The sequence below is a fragment of the Callorhinus ursinus genome, unplaced genomic scaffold (assembly GCF_003265705.2).
Source record: "Callorhinus ursinus isolate GAN/ISIS: 27379988/994484 unplaced genomic scaffold, GSC_fseal_2.0 scaffold44, whole genome shotgun sequence".
In the NCBI taxonomy this organism is placed as follows: Eukaryota; Metazoa; Chordata; class Mammalia; order Carnivora; family Otariidae; genus Callorhinus; species Callorhinus ursinus.
In genome coordinates this window covers 7,263,067-7,279,935 of record NW_027397106.1, presented here as the reverse complement: position 1 = coordinate 7,279,935, position 16,869 = coordinate 7,263,067, and the positions used below count along the sequence as shown (strand labels likewise).

The window sequence follows — 16,869 nt, the reverse complement described above, 5'->3', positions numbered from 1 at the left end:
TCCATATCACTCTGCCCTTATCAGCACTGGCTTTATCTTAAAAAAAATCTTTGCCAATTTGATAGACAAAAAATAATATCTCATTTTCCCCCTCCTTCTGTAAATTGATCACACAGACCCTCACTTAGACCTTCTGATGACTCAGTGTGGTCATTTTGAGCATCAAGTACTCATCCCTCTGAATCTCCTTGCAATTCCCAGGGGCTAATGAGGTGTGTGAAGCTCTTTGTCCCTACACTGAATGGCCCCAGATGGTTGGGCTTTTCTTCTTTGATTTTAGTTTCTTCCTACACTGTAACCACCATATGTGACTTCTGGCTGCTTCCAACAGAACATTGACTCTTCTAATTCTCTATTTTTGATTCATTGTGTTTAACAAGCATTCACTGGATGCCTACAGGGTATGAGGTTTTTGGAAAGACTTTGAAGGAGAAAGGAATACAAATAGTAACCAAATATATGAAGGACCTACCCTGAAAGAGGAAATAGAGTCAAAAATCATTATACAATGGAGTCAACTGGAGATAGACTGAGTCCTTAAAATTAGGACTGCGGACAAAGAAGAAGATTCCAAAGTGGGGTCCCGTATTTCTTAAAGCATGCTTTCAAATTCTACCCCAGGAAACTAGCACTGAGTAAAACCCTTTTAACCTTTGGCATAGAAACTAGATAAAATTATTTAAATCCTGTGTGAAATGAGATTAAGTAAACTTAATTTGGGGCTCTGGGTGCCTCTTCTGCCATAACAGCTCTAAACCTTCTGGCTCTGATTACAGGAGTTTCAGCGGCTCTTCAGAGAACATTCTTGCTTCTTTCTTTGGTCTCAGCTGTTTCTTAGGGAAGAGATTTGGTGCCAGGATATTCCAGTTAAATGCTTCTGGGTAATAGTGAGAAATAGTGAAAAAGGATGATGTTAATAATGTGGCTTCTTTGTAACTGAACAATCTGAGATTCTTTCCTTTTATCCTCTCTTTGAAAAAGATGCTAATACAGGAGTGATACAACCGGTTGAAATGTAAATATTACTCAGTATCTAAGATATTTTATTTACATGTGGCCAAAATACACATTTTGAAAACTTCACCTAACATATCTTTCCTGATGTGTACTAAATATTGGACTATCGGTTTGCAAATTCCTAACTAGAATTGTTTTGTTCAGTTTTCACCCAGATCTACTGGCATCACCTAAGCCCAAATGTGATCTGTAATAAGATGACTTTTCTTTTTTTTTTCCTGTTGGACCTTCAGCATACAGCATAGAACCAACCTCACCAGGGGAATATCTGACTTAGTGAAACATTTACTCCATTTCCCTATAGCATATTATCCCATATAATGCTTCTTGTGATTGCAAAGATAAAACAATTTTACAACCAATAATGAACGAATGATGGGCAATTTCTTCTAGAATTCCTTTTCATCTTTGTCAGCTTTATGAAGGTTTTCACATTTTCACATATATATTTCCAAAGAGTGTATGTGTATTGGGAAAATGTCCTGATAACTAATCTGACACATCTTCTTTTAACAACTCCAGAGAGAACATAGATCATTTATTGCTAGTTTTTTCAATAATTTTTCTACAATGAAAGGATTTATGAGGTTAAAAATTTCCATCCTGTATGTACTTGTTCGAGTGCCTATTTATAAGCTTATATGACTAACTCTTTGATTTTCTAGCACCACTTAAAGTTGGTGGGCAAAGCTGACTTATTTGAGTTATGCCCCCATAAAACCTTGCTTCTTAAAAAAAAAAAAAAAAGTTCCAGATAGCTGATTCAGGGCTATCCTTTATATATAGATTATGCTGTTACCTAGCAATGCCTTCAGGGACTACTGAGGCATAATATTTGATTGGTCCTCTACTCAGTTAAAAAGTTCAATGTGTAATATTAATTTGACTTTTTATTAGTAAACAAAATTATAAATTCAGTGACAAAGAGAAATCCTATGGTAACAGTGTAGCACAATGTCTTTAGGTTACATCCAAAAACTGTCCTTTACTGTCATCATAAACAATTTCTTCTAGCCTCCCCACCACACACACACACACACACACACACACACACACACACACACACACACAGAGATCTTAACCAACACTAGCAAGGCTTCTAACCAGTCAAAGCCACATCTGTGGGACAGCCCAGCCCCATTAAGTTCCTACCTGGGAAAACCTAAAGTTGACAAAATAATTTACTGTTTGTTCCAGCCAACACCTGAAGACAGGACCTCTATTCCCCAGCGTCTGTGGGACAGCAGAAGCCCAGCTTCCGAAACAGCCAATTAACAAACCCCCATGGCCTAAGCATGTTGACCTACCCACCCCCCCAACCTGCTTTTTGTAATTTTCCACCTCTCTGACTCCCACTCAGTCTCCACACCTCTACACAGGTCAGCGTTGAGCTCAGTTCTACATTCAAGCTTTTTCTCTACTGCAGTAGTTGCTCAAGAAAGTCTGATTTTACTGGCTTTACCTAGCGTCCAGCTTTTTAAAACAAAAACAAAAACACATCCCACTGAAAACTCAAACTAAACCAATTAAAATATGGACATGTAGAGACTTTCAGGTCACCTCAAAAACATGTCAATAGCAGTAGTCTATGAATTAACCATAGTAAAATGGCAACTGGCCAGAGTTATGAAAACAGGTGATTTACAATCCATTCGAAGAAGAGGATTTAAAATAACGTTCTGCTCATCTCAATCATTCCTCCCATAAAATGAAAGAATCCAAGAGGGAGGTCTTTTGACAAACAAGTAACTACTCAAGATGAACTACAGTCAAGCTTCAGAACATCACCCTTATCCAAACGGTTCATTTTTCTGTTGGTGATGAGTTTTATTGCTGGTGGGCATTCCAGGAGTGTTCGTGCTGGATTTCCTCACTCGCCAACCGGGGACATGAGGTGGAACTCCAGTGGACATTGTAGCTGGTTTCTAACGGTCACTCCTCAGATGATTCATCAAAGCCAACCATGCCACTTACCTGTGATTGGGCTGAGATGTCAGGTGGGATTTGCTGGAGTTGTCTGGGGAAAGAGCAAGTTGTCTCTGCATCCTGAACATGGACAAGGATGAAGTTAGTGCCATAAATAGAGGGCAGAAATAGAAGGAAGCTGGATTCCAGATAATATTGTTGAGCCCCTGAATCAACCGCCCCTCCAGCCTGCATCGACTAAGAGTAATATAAGAGAAGGCACTTATTGTTTATGACATTTGGGGTTTGTATTCTGTTACTGGCAACCAGAGGCATCTTAATCGAGACAGGAATCTGCATAGTGTTTTATAAGGTTCTCTCTCCACCAGCAGTAGCAGAGCCCACAAGAGGGAGGCAGCGCTCTCCAAGGAAGAGAGAGGGGCCTTCCAGCTCAAGGGAGCCCCCCAGGGGCAAAACTGTCGGTTTGATCTGAGCAGGGGAAGGTAGGTCTCCTAAAACTCAGCCTGACCAGTTCCCAGGGGACACAGAATGTTTGATAAGGGAAAGTGGTTAGGGAGGGGGCAAGGAGAAATCATTTTGAAATCAGCAAGTCTGTGAAAGCAGCTAAATGTGTATGTGTGTTGGGGTTGGGGGATGAGGCAGGGACGGGTGAGCTAGAGGGGAAGATGAACATTAAAGAGAGGAAAGATGATGAAAACAATGATGTGAGAGGATACTGAAGGTTTCTTTTCCTTTTTTCTGAAAAAGTATGTTACATTTGGATCACCTGGTTTATTTGTTTATTTTTAAAGATTAGCTAGAACTTCATTCTGAATCCATCTGGTCCTGGTGACTTTTTCAAATAATAAGTCTTTTTTTTTTTAAGATTTTATTTATTTATTTGAGAGAGAGAGAATGAGAGACAGAGAGCACAAGAGGGAAGAGGGTCAGAGGGAGAAGCAGACTCCCCGCTGAGCAGGGAGCCCGATGTGGGACTCGATCCCGGGACTCCAGGATCATGACCTGAGCCGAAGGCAGTCGCTTAACCAACTGAGCCACCCAGGTGCCCGTCAAATCGTAAGTCTTTTAAACAGAGCACCGGAAGCTATCTCCATCCTGATGGTGTCCTTGGCTGCAAACGCCACTGGCCTTTTCAGCACCGGGATGGAACAGACTCAGCTCATTTATTCAGCTCTCCTAAAAACCCAAGGAGACCAGTAGGCATCCTAAGAGCACCTACCTGTGCTAGTGCCATTTCCCTCCCTTCAAAGGTCCTCTAGGTCATTTGATACTAGTCCTAGGGCTCTTTGCAGCAGGCTCCAGGCTCTGATTCAGTCTAGAGGGCAGAAGTCCTATGCCAGCTGCCAGATTTCTCCATCCAGCCCAGCTCAGACCAAGGCCATGCTCCCATCCTCCAGGTTCAGCTTGCCTGCTAGCTGTAGGACCCACTCATCTCCAGGGGAGAAGCAGTTGGATTGTTGTGGTGGAGGAGGGACAAAGGACATCAACTTCCAAACTCTTCAAATGTTTAGGAGGAGAAAAACTGGAGCTGGAGGAGTCAGAAGGATCCTCTAGAAGATGAACATAATCAGCCTTGAAGAATGTACAAACCTAGGACAGGAGAAGGGAAAGGTATTCCAGGCCAGTAGGGACATCCTACCTTAAGGAAGGTCATATGGTAGTTAGCTTGGATGAAATTTGGGGCTAATATAAAGCTGCTTGGATAAAATTGGATCCTGATCAAGGAAATCTATAAGTGCTAGATTGAGTTTGATCCTGGGTGTGGTAGACAGCAAGGGAAGTCAGGAAGACCTGGGTATAAATCTTGGTCCTTCATTTGCTGACTTTGTGAACTTGGGAAAATTGCTTAAATTCTCTGACCCTCATGGAGATAACAATACCTTCTTCCAGAGCTCTTGCTAAAAGATCATGTCTGTTAAAGCTAAGGAATGACATATCATCAACTCTCTTTCCTCTTCCGGTGGTACTGAGGAAGGAAGACATGGTCTCCTGAGACCCCAGAGGAAACAGAAATGTTGCTGTGGGGAATGAGGTTGAGGAGGTGTCAAGAGGAAATCAGTTTGAAACAGACAAGACTGGGAAGGTACCAAACTGTACTTGTGTGTTCATTGGGGCCGTTTCTGGGGACACAAGTTGTTGAAAGAGCTAGTGGGGAAGATGGGATGATAGAAGAGGAAAAGGAACTAAGAAAGTGAAGTAAGCGATCTTTAAGATTTCCTATGCATGTGTGACTCTGGGTCAGTCACATAGAAGACAGAGCAAATCGCACGGATCGACACATCAGGCACTCAATTGGATGATTTAAATTATGGCAAATCGTAGTAGAAGAAAAAAACCAGCCATCAGAAGAGTTGTAAATAGAGTTCCCCCAAAGCTAATATATAACTTACAGTACCCTTTGGGAAGTTCGGAATTATATATTATTTTTTTAGCTTTGTACACAAACACATACGTTTTTCTTCCCCTTGAACATGGGGTGGGGGAGGGGAGGGACAAAATGTCCATGATTTTAATTGGTATTTCAGCCATCCTGTTAAAGAAGATTCACAGTTACTAATTTTAGGATGCATGTGATTAATCTCTCAGATACTAGAAGAAAAATATAATGCCCAAATAAGAGACACTATTTTTTATCAGTTGTTTACATATTATTCATCTAAAAGGAACGATTTCAGATCTTAGAAAAATGATCATAAGAACCTCACAAATACTTCTCAGGTTTTTCATATGTTTTGAAACACTGAGGAAACCATCTGCAGGAAATGTGGCAGATGCATTAAAGAGTATTCTTATTGAAACAAATTAAAATAAATATATGTGTGAAAGTGTCTAGCATGATGCCCAGCAAACAAGACAAACTCAATTAATGTTAGGGGAATCCAATTAAGTCCTTTAATCCAAATTTAATCCAAAATACTATCAGACAGCCCTTGGCTTTAGAACAGATTTGGGTCCAAAAATGTGGCTGGAGTAAGCCTCAAGGGTAACCATTGCTAATTCAAAGCTCCCAGAGACAGGCTGAGGATTGACCTTCATTCCCTGTTTCAATATTTAATTTAGTGGGTTACAAGGAGAATATTTCTGTTGCACCTTTAAAAAGTCCATGATTACCTAAAGGCATGGTTGTTTTGGAGGCTGCTGGGATTAAGATGGTGTCTCTGGTGACAGGAGAGGTCAGTGATCCACAAAAGCGGGGGTTCTACACACTCCTTCTCTCTGAAGTCTTGGATGGCTATAAGATGTATTAACTAGAGATAATTTTTTGTGTGTGGACGCACTCCCCTCCTTGAGTTCTCATTATATCCCACACACTTGCAGACATTTTCTCATTTGATCCTCATAACAACCCCCTGAGATAGGTATTATTATCATCTTCATTTTGTATATGGGAGAACACGGTCTGGGGGTAAAACCAGTGTTGTGTGGGTAGATCAGCGGAATTTGAAATTAAATTGACCTCAATTTAAATCTTGGCCCATGACTTCGGCATTTCCTACCCATAATGGGCCTCCATTTGCGAATTCTAGCTTTGGTAGAATAATTCTTAGAAGACTAGAATTAGAAGTTGAGGTTATAATTACCTAACAAATATTTTTTAATAACTGTTAACAGCAAGCTGTGGATATCAAATGCCCATCATGCAATGTTTGGGAATAACTGGCTCAAATTTGTTTTATTCATCAGGTTGTTTGGCATTGTGAAGTCCCAGTTTGAATTCACTCTGCACCACAGCATCAAGCCAGAACCTAAATTTTCAGGAGTTAGGATTCCCTAATTGATTTGGTGACTTTCTCTTTGTTTCTTAACAAGTCCCCTCCCCCACCATCCTCCTCCATAATGTAGGTGTTCTGTATTCTACCTGCCTCCACCTGAAGATATAGGAAGGGAAAACTGAATAAACACATACCGTTATATTATATTTACTCTTTCCAAAGCACTGGTTTCCTTCCTGAAGATCCAAGTTCCCATCTGGTAGCATTTCTTAGTGCAGGTCTTCTGGCAATGAATTCCCTTAATTTCCATTTATCTGAAAAATGTTTTTGTTTCACCTTCATTTTTTAAGTACTTTAATGGAGAAACAGTTTGCCTTCAGTTAAATGCCCAAATTGCAATGTTCAGCTTGATGAATTTTTATGTAGGTCTATACTTATGTAACTACCATCCCAAGAAAGATATAAATATTTCTGCCGCCCCAAAACTTCCCCTGCGCCTTCTCGTTGTCAATTCCCTTCCCTATCCCCCAGCCTTGGTAGTCGCTAATCTGTTGTCAGTCCCTGTGGTTTTGCCTTTTCCAAAATACCGTATATATAAATAGACTCATACAATATGTACCCTTTGGAGTCTGGCTTTTTTTGCTTGGCACAATGTATTTGAGATTCATCCAAGTCACTGCCTGTATCAGTGTTCATTTCTTTTCATGTCTGAGTAGTATTCCATTGTATGGATGGACCACAGTTTATCCATTCACCGCTGAGGAAACCTGGATCGTTTTCAGTTTCTGGCAATTTTGGATAGAGCTGCTGTAACATTAGGAAATACATTTTTCTGTGAATATGATTTTCAATGATCCCAGGTAAATGGATGGAGGAATGCTGAGTCATAAAGTAAGTGTATGTTTAATGTTATAAGAAACTGCCAAACTGTTTTTCAAAGTACTGTACCATTTTATATTTCCACCCAAAGTGTAGGAGTTTTGGGTTCTTGGGGCTTGGTGTTACCAGCTTCATTATGTTTTAGCCACGCTCATTATGGTTTTAATTTGCATTTCCTTGATCAATAACAATGTGGAGCATCTTTTCATGTGATCATTTACTGTCTGTATGTCACCTTCGTTGAAGGGTCTTCAAATCTTTTTTCCATGTTTTTCCCCCCGGGTTGTTTGTTTCCTTATTGCTGAGCTTTCAAAGTTTTTTATCTACTCTAGCTACCAGTCTTTGATTCGATATGTGTTCTGCAAACATTTTCTCTCGTTCTGCAGTTAGTCTTTATTTTCTTAACAGTGTCTTTCAAAGAGAAGCTTTCAGTTGTGATAAAGTCTAATTTATTATTGTCTGTTTTATATAGTTTGTGCTTTGCTATATCTAAGAAATCTTTGACTAACCCAAGGTCACATAGAATTTTTCCTGTATTTTATTCTAGAACTTTTACAGTTCTGCATTATACATTTAGGTCTCTGAGACATTTTGAGTTCCTTTTTGCATATGGTTCAAGGTACCATCGATGTGCTCGCTCTTTTTCTTTTTTGCATATGAATGTCCAGCTGTTCCAACACCATTTTTTTACTTCCTGAGTCCACTGGCTTCATTGATTCTCTGTTAATAGTTTATTTCATCTGTAGTATGTCTTTCAAGAGTCTTATTTCATACTCACTTTGGCTAAGAACTGAGTTTTGAGCTTTAGTAACAAAACGCTTGAAGGATTTAGGAAGGAACAATGAGAGGGAGGCAAGGAAACAAAGAGCAACACAAACAGACCGTCTATTGACAATCTTTGGGCTGCCGGCCCTGGTGTGCCTCGCTGAGAGACACGAACCTTACACACAACCCAGGCTCAAAGAGAGGTCTGAGCCTGGGGTCCTGCCTGGAGAAGGCATAGTCAGGTGCCTGCCTCAGGACCGGGACAACCCCCGCTGCATAAGGCTCTCCTAGGACAAAGGGTGTCAAGAGAGAAAAGAAGGCTCTGAATGGGGGCTAGAGGCTACGAAAGAATCTTTTCAGTTCTACCCAGTTCTACCCAGGTTTGAATCATCGTTTTCAGCGTCAAATACCAAGAACCCCCACACCTGAGTAGGTAATCTCTTGTTCTTGCTAAGACTCACATTAGTAAATGTGAACCAGGCACACGGATGTCCATCTGGCAACCTAGTAAAAACCGTGGGCAGGAAGCTTTCCTCTTACTCCTCTCTCTCCTCCTCCCTCTAGGAGGAAGGCAACAGAAAGGAATAATTAGTCAACCACCCAAATAATTATTTGAGCTTCAGTTACCAATAATTGTGTCATCGGACATGGTGGCTGGCTACAAAATGCAGAGATGTGGCGCATCGGAACTATTCTTGAGATTGTCAAGTGGTTGGTGGACACCCTGCCATTATTATGCTCATCCTTGCAGCGGGAGGTCCCTTTGTTCCCTATTGCTTCCTAGTTATCTTCGCATTCTACAAGAGCAGCACATGAGGTGACTCTGTCTCGTGCACTGTCTTTCTCTCACATTGTTGTTGTCTTAAAGTCACGGAAAGTGCTGGTAAGATGAGATATTTGTATATTTCTAATGTCTGGGTCCTGGCCATCAACATTCTTAATCAAATCAAATTCACGCGTTCTGCTACAATTCACCCATATGGTACAAAGGCCCCAGTCAATCAGTTGGTCTAGTTGCTCTAGACAGACCTAGCTTCAGGTTGAACTGACACCACACCAACCAGTTGGCAGTTGGAAAACAGAGAGGTTTAGTGACCATTACGTATAGAAGAAACTGAGATGACTACTAAAGCAATTCAGTAAGTAGCTGAATTTTCTGTGCTTTCATAAGACTTGACTCCTAGGGTATCCCACGTGGCCCTATTCATGCCCATTTCCCGCATGTGTCACCAGCCCCCTGCGGACTATGTCTAGTTTATCCACACATCATAAATACCTCCCGATCACCCTTGCATCTAGAAGAGTGACTAATTCAATATGTGTTCAATAAATATTTGTTGACTTTGGTTGAAAATTGTTGAATGTGCCGAAGACATAGAAGGCAGTTTATCTTATCTGCGGGTATCACAGATCATGATCAGTTTGGCACTGTTGGTGCCGATGACATAATCAACTGGCTAGAATTCAACCTGATCTCAGCAATTTGGAATGTTAGGCCGCTGAAACCAGAAATTAATAGGAATACGGGCAAAGACCTGTGTAAAATGTATTTGTAACTGGGCTTTCCTAAGTCTAGGACGGATATCTGGTTTGACAGCTTCTGTCTAGGTGAAAAAGATCTAGCAGTTTTCAATGCCACACACTCAAATGCAGGTATGATGTGGCACTTTGCAATGCGAAGGCAATTTAAATGACAAGTACCCAAAGCCTGAGGTGCAGTTCAGGGAAGTAGCACACTCATTGCACGCTGCTAGCCAAGCCACAGGTGGGATGACGCATGAGTTTCCAGCACTACATTCTAAGGGGAGAATAGGCAATTAGAGCATGTTCTGCAAGGTGGGAAAAGATGAGGCTTAACCCATGGTATGTACATGGCTCTGAATAATTTGTGAGTCACTGAGTTCAGGGAGTGAGAGGGGCCCTGTAATTTACAATGTAGCTAGGAAAATGTTTTCTTTCTGGGCTCGGACGGAACTGTCTCTGTGAGCTGATGTTTGCCCTTGGGAGACATGTGGGCATAATCTAGTAGAGCTCTGTTAAGAGCAGGGAATATCGGGAAGTCAAAGAACAAAGTGCACCGAACATCCTGCTTCTGGTACTTCATCTACCCGGTGCCTTCTAATTGCAGGCTTCAGCCCGGATGTTCTCGTGCACAGATGCTGTGGATCCTCCTTGTGCCTCAGCTTTGGGCTCAAACTGCCTGTTCCCCCTGCAACACGAGCAGCCTGGACTGATTCTGCTGGGACTGGCTCCTGACGTGGGGAACCCTTAGAAAATATGGGTTCAGGGACAGGAGCAGCCCTCTCAGGCTTACCTTGGCACACCCTTCTGCTTTGGATGCTCCTTGTGCCCTCTCATCTCTTGAAACCCCACTCTCCCCGGAGCTCGTGTGTGACCCTTGTGTAGTACCATCTTTCTGCCCTCTTCACCCTCTTGCACTGATTCTTAACTCCCTCAGACTTCCACTTCCTCTACGTTCTGGAAGGTTGTTCATCGGCATCCTCTACCCACTGGTCTTGCCATACATCAGACCCGGTTGCTCTCAGCTCCTTCTCTTTTCCAGCATTTACTTTTTCAGAGCCTGCACTAATTTGTATGAATGTTAACAATTTTGTAAGGAGATAGAAAAATAATTTATAGGGGCACCGGGGTGGCTCCGTCAGTTAAGCATCTGCCTTCGGCTCAGGTCATCATCCCAGGGTCCTGTGATCGAGCCCCACAGGGGGCTCCCTGCTCGGCGGGGAGTCTGCTTCTCCCTCTTCCTCTGCCCCTCACCCCCAACCGTGTTCTCTCTCGCTTGCCTGCTCTCCCTCTCTCTCTCAAATAAATAAATCTTTAAAAAAAAAAAAAGAAAAAGAATTGATATATACTTTGCACACCTGAGATTTAATCCTTTTTTTTTTTTTTTAAGTGGCTTCCTATCCTGCCTGTCTCATAGCGTATCGGTTAGGTGCATAATCCCTGGGGTCAGACATGTGCAGGTTCAAATCCTGGGCCTGCCACTAACTTGTCATTAACTTGGGCAAGTTACTCAGTGTTGCTGAGCATTAGTTTCCTCATCTGTAAAATGGGAATTACAGCTACCTAATGCATAGATTAAATGAGATACTATAGGTAAAGTTCTGGCAGAGTATCTGGTACCTAGTAAGCCTAAAGACACTTATTGTTACTTATAACACTTCTAACTATGTGCATTTTTATACTTTATATATAAAACTAGGTAATCTTATATAACTAGATACTATAATACTTAAAATTATTTCACAATATCCCTTGAACATCCCTGCTCAAATTTCTCCTGTATCTTCATGTTTAGTAGAGGGTATTGAGTCACAAATTATGGAAAAATTTAATTGCTAGTTGAGTAGAATATTTACAGTTACCTTATGGTACTAGCTTTATCTCAGAGAACTGATCTTAGAAATTTAATTTTCCTCTTCTTTCTTTCTTTTTTTTTTTTTTTTTTTAATTTTTTTAACATTCCATTATCCTCAAAGCACAGTGGCCAAGTGCCCATAGTATCTGGGCAACAAAACCAAGTCCAATGTAAAAGTATTTATTCATTCTGGAGCTTTCATATTATTTGAGTTAGTAAATCAATATTAACTTGCACAGTATCCTCATATCCATGAATTAAATTAGTTCAAGGCTTTTTTCCAAAGGAGCCAAACCTCATAATTAATTTTATTTGGTCGTTATCCAGAATATCATAATAATTTTTAAATGTCAGGTCAGACATTTCTAATACATAGAAATCCCATTTGGGAGTTCGGACGCCTATCTGTTTGCTCCTTTTAATATTGGTGTGTCCTGGCCGATGATTTTTTAAATAATATTATCGCTCAGTACTTTTTCTTCTTCAAAAGCATCTGGGTTTCAAACTAGCTAAAATCAGGAAAACTTAAGGAAACGAAGTCAAAGCCGTTCACATTGGGATAGCAAGAAATAGCAAGTTGATGCTGAGTAGAGAAGGAAATGGAGGAGCGAAGACAAGTAAGAGAGCATCCCCTGGGCGCAGGCTCAGCGCTCCCAGATGGAGCATCCGCCATGAACTCAGAGAAGCCTCCGAGCAGGGGCAAGAGGTTTAGACTCCATGTTCCTCATGGCTCTGGGGGAGAGGAAAAGGGCTGCTACCAGGTATAAGACACCCAGCGAAAACAAATGTTCATCTGGGAGCATGTGAGGAAACTCTGTGTCCCTAAGAAAAATTTCCACAGAAACCCTTTATATTCAACAGAGGGATGACTGGGCCCTGGGCACTGGCGGTGCCCACCTAAATGATGCTCTGAAGGAAATTATGTTGTGCGCAGAGCCCAAGGGTGTTAGATTTTGTTTCATCACTGCAGAAACAGGAGGAAAAGATCTCCTCCTGTAGGAGAGCCTGTGGCCATCTGACTGCTCAGGGGCACACTTGCTCTGTCTCCTCACTGCATTCCCATCACCCTCACATTAAATTGTCCTGCGCATGTGGAGCTTCTGCTCTGTGACGGAATCTGGCTGGAGCAGGAGTGGTGCCAAAGGTGAGGGCACAGATGAGGACTGTGGCATCTTTACCCCAAATGATGCTTCTTAGCCCAGCCTCAGGGGGCAGGGGGTGGCAACTGGAAATTTAGGGAATGTTTCCAAAAGAACGTTTGAGACTCTGGCCAAGGAATGAGTGCCAGATCCTGACAGAATTGTTTCCATGAGAGAACTGGTAAGATAAAGGACAAAAGCTGAAGGAATACAAAGGACCCTGAATGTAGTCAGGTCTGCTTAAGGACCCATGTGAGCCAGTGTAGCAGGGAAAAAGAGAAATGGCCTTTCTCCCCTCCTCTGCACTAAACCCGGCACCACACTCACAGCCCGGAACATGGTACCTTTGGCATGAATACTGACATCCTTACCTCAGACAGTGGAGGCTGGCCACTGTGGTAGGTTAGTCAAATGGCAGCCAGCAGAAAGACATGGGGGACGCCATGTGGTAACTAACTGTCTGACAGGTCTGTGAGCAAAGGTGAAGCACCTCTTTGGGGAGTCCCCAAAATAAATAGGAACGAGTTGGTAGGGGGTCGGGGGAGATACTAAGTTACTCTTTGAGAAAATGGAGTGGTGCCACAGGAAATTTCATGGCTGGTGAGGCCAGATAACGCTGGGTTTACACGTCCAAATATTAGAAAGGCAACAGTCAAACATCCCATTATAGTTCTTGCCATCATCTCAAAAAATAAAGAGAAGAAGAAAAAAAAAATAGAAAGGAAGGAAGGCACCTCAAATCTACCAGTGTCATGAATTTGGTGTAAGATTGACTCTCTTCCTGCTGAATGATATAAAAATGCATTCTATTTTTCACAAAATGTTTGCAAAAGCCCGCAAAGAAATTGCCTATCATTTTTAATTTTGAAAAGTAAAGAAGGACTAATGATACAAATTTGTATCTAGGTGATACAAATCACAAATGGCAGCACTGCCATAATCTGCTTTATGAAGGGCCCACTCACCTACCATAGAGGCACAACCACAATTTAGACTCTAACAACTAATCTCCATCTCCCACTCTCTGCTTCTGATCTTCTACATCTCTGAAAGGCTCGTGCAGGACCTTCTGTGCCAATGTTACTTAGTCTCAATTAAGAGCAAGAAAATTAATATGGAGTTTAAATTGGGGTGACCTCTTCTCAAAGATGAAATAAGGGACTATCAAAGTTCATCAGAACATCTGGCAATGCTCGCTGAGGGAGAAATGTCCATAAGGTTTAATTATCAAAGGCAAGGTTTGTACTGATTACAATAATTCATAACCTCAGAGTCAGCACTTTTATTCTTAAACTTAAAGCCTCAGTTAATTGAAATTGGTGGCCCATTCTGCTGCACAAATATTTCTGGTTCATCATCCCTTTTTAAAAAAAAAAGTCAGTACTTTGTCAGCATCTTTCTAAATACTTTATGAGTCAACTGTTCTGCTTTAAGAGGCCCAGGTCCTTTCCACATAACTGAAATTGTGTTGATGATTACAAACCTTACAATGCCTCTGCTCCTGCTCCGTAATTCTGAACTCACACTTCTCATTTTTCCAGTACCATTCATTCATCAGTCAATTTGACAAATATTTACTGAATGCCTACGATGTGCCAAGTACTCTTCTAGAGGCTAAGGGTATAACAGAGAACAAAACAGACAAAAATCACCTCCATGGAGATTAACTTCTAGTTACAATGTTCAGTGGATAAGGAATAAGAGGCTGGGCTGATTTAAGTTATACCAGGGCATACCCTGGTACTTGATTTTTGATTAATCACGGAAGTCAACTAGCCTGATGTTATATGAGGCTTTTCCCTGAAATATATACTTCTAATCTATTTAAATATAGTTTCAGGGAGTTGGGCCCTGGCTAGTGAAGGTATCCTCCATTGTATTTCTCTTAATTATGGACAATGAGAGAGAAAAACCCTGGATAGTAGAAAGAACGCTGAATCTCTGACTCCTTTTAAATCTATAACTATTTTTACTCCCTCAGTCTACGCTATCTCCTTTACTGGAAAAAGAAATTTTTTTTAAGTAAAACAACTCCATTTTTTTCAGTGCTGAACAGAGGACAGAACATCATTATCAACCATCACAACCCTTCTGCAATCTTAGTCCTGTCAAGGAACATCCTGTAATTTCCCCTCCACCTCCAAAATCAGAACTGAATCCAAGACCAGTGCAGAACTGGGGGCTAATAATAGTCCACTCCCACTGATAACAGAAAGGCTGAGGTCTTCACAAACCTTTTCAAAGAACAGTTTGATGTAACTTTAAAGTCACAAATGGCTCTGTGTCTCTAAGCCAACATTTTGCAGAGGGCTGAGCTCAGTTAGAAATCTGAAAACTGAAAAGAACCAGTGAAGCCAGAAGCTAGTTCATAAAAGAGCAGCTGAAATGGCCGAAAGCTTGGGAGGCCTCCTGGTGAGGAGATGCTAGAACCGAACATATTGCTCTGAGTCGGCCAGGTAACAGAGAGCACCGAGAGGAATTCGAAGGCGCTTGGCAGTGAGGCACTGCAAGCGATAGACCAAAATGCTGAGAAAGCTAAACTCATAATGATACTACGTTGAGTGCTTGACATGTATTATCTTTTTGAATCCGTCCGATAACTCAGGAGGCAGAGATTGTTGCTATTATTCCCATTGCATGGTTGAGGAGAACTGAGACTTTCCCAACTTGCCCAAGGCCACACAGCTAACATAGAAGAACTAGGATGTGAACCCAAGTTGGCCCCAAAGCCCCCAGACCCTTGTGGCTACACCACATAGCCTTAAGAGCAGAAATAGCCAGCTGTCCGTAAGGTAAAAATAAATGAGGACATATAAACAAACAAGAATTCAATTATCATCACCCCAAAGACTGTAAATGGAACAGAATGTCTTATTGAGATGGCTGGGGTTCAGGTCTGCCAGAAAGCTAAAAGCTATATTAAAACGGCTTTGGGGGGGTGGTCCCCTTTTTTCTGGTAATGATTGAAAGATGGTTTTTACTCATTATACCACTTGGAAAACATAGATGGCATAAGGAAAATTAATATTTTGATTAAATAACATATCTGATATCCTGGGAATGTTAAATACCCAATTAGAGAGTGAACTTTTGTCAATCAGGGAAAACTGAAGTACCTACAATTCAGAGACTCTAACATTATAATGTCAGGTCAGTGTTCATGTCTTAGTGATTCTGTATGGCCAAAGAGGTGGGCAGAATGCACATAGAAAATTTCTGAACTACCTCTGCTCTGTCTGAGGGTGGAATTCCTAAATGTATTTTGCCTTCATGTCTTAGAGAAAAGAGCCTTAAAGAAATTGGTATAAATCTTTCAAGGAATCTAAGATGACAATGTGCTTATATTTCCTGTGATAAAGTTAATTTGTATGTTGGGGACCCACAAAATGAAGGTCACAATAGTGGCCCAGCCCATGTCACAGATCTAAACCTAAATCGGCCTGCACTTATGGGAAACACCTGTCAGGGTAACTGAACGCACACCAATTACAGTCCTCCAATCTAGCTTTTGATAGCTTACCTTACCCTAGAAAATAGGACCTGCTAGCTTTCCAGAGAAATCCCCAACCTCCTGGGCACTTGTAAGAGGTAGGTGTATGCCAGTAAACAACTGAGGGGGAGGGGGCTTGATTCATTATTTGCAGGTTTCCATGATGTAAATACTCCCGCCATGTTGGATTGCAAGCTACCAAGGTGACATCAAGCCACCTCCTAGAAATGTAACCATCTGCTCCCACAAGCCAGTACCAAGGCTCCAGCACATCATTGATTCTAGGCCTTTAAGGCAAGTTCAGCCAACACTCTTCTTGTCATAGACTTTAGGATTTCACAAGCAAAAATAAAAATTTTTGAAAATTAGAGGAAGAACACCTAAAATCTCTTCCTCTCCTTCTTTCTCCTTCTCTCCCTCCTTCCTTTCTTTGCTGAGTGCTAAAAAAAAAAAAAAAAAAAAAAAAAAAAAAAAAAAATCTAAAATCACCAATTTTTAAAAAAAAAAAGGATTTTTTTATAAAAAAAAGTGAAAAAAAAAAAATTTTAAAAAAAAAAATAACCC

The 16,869-nt window shown here is 41.3% G+C and overlaps 1 long non-coding RNA gene across 2 annotated transcripts in view; it reads right to left on the bottom strand.

The window, feature by feature from the left end:
• Window positions 1-2,102: 2,102 nt before the first annotated feature.
• Window positions 2,103-16,869, bottom strand: part of LOC112832176 (uncharacterized) — a 40,413-nt gene continuing 25,646 nt past the window's right edge. Inside the window, exons 3-6 of one of the 2 annotated variants that reach the window (XR_003210340.2) lie at window positions 16,686-16,745; window positions 6,851-6,970; window positions 4,163-4,533; window positions 2,103-3,063 (exon numbers count right to left, since the gene is read on the bottom strand). This is a non-coding gene — a long non-coding RNA (uncharacterized lncRNA). Of the gene's footprint in view, window positions 4,534-6,850; window positions 6,971-16,685; window positions 16,746-16,869 lie in introns of both variants that reach the window. The other variant, XR_012375096.1, reaches the window with a different exon arrangement.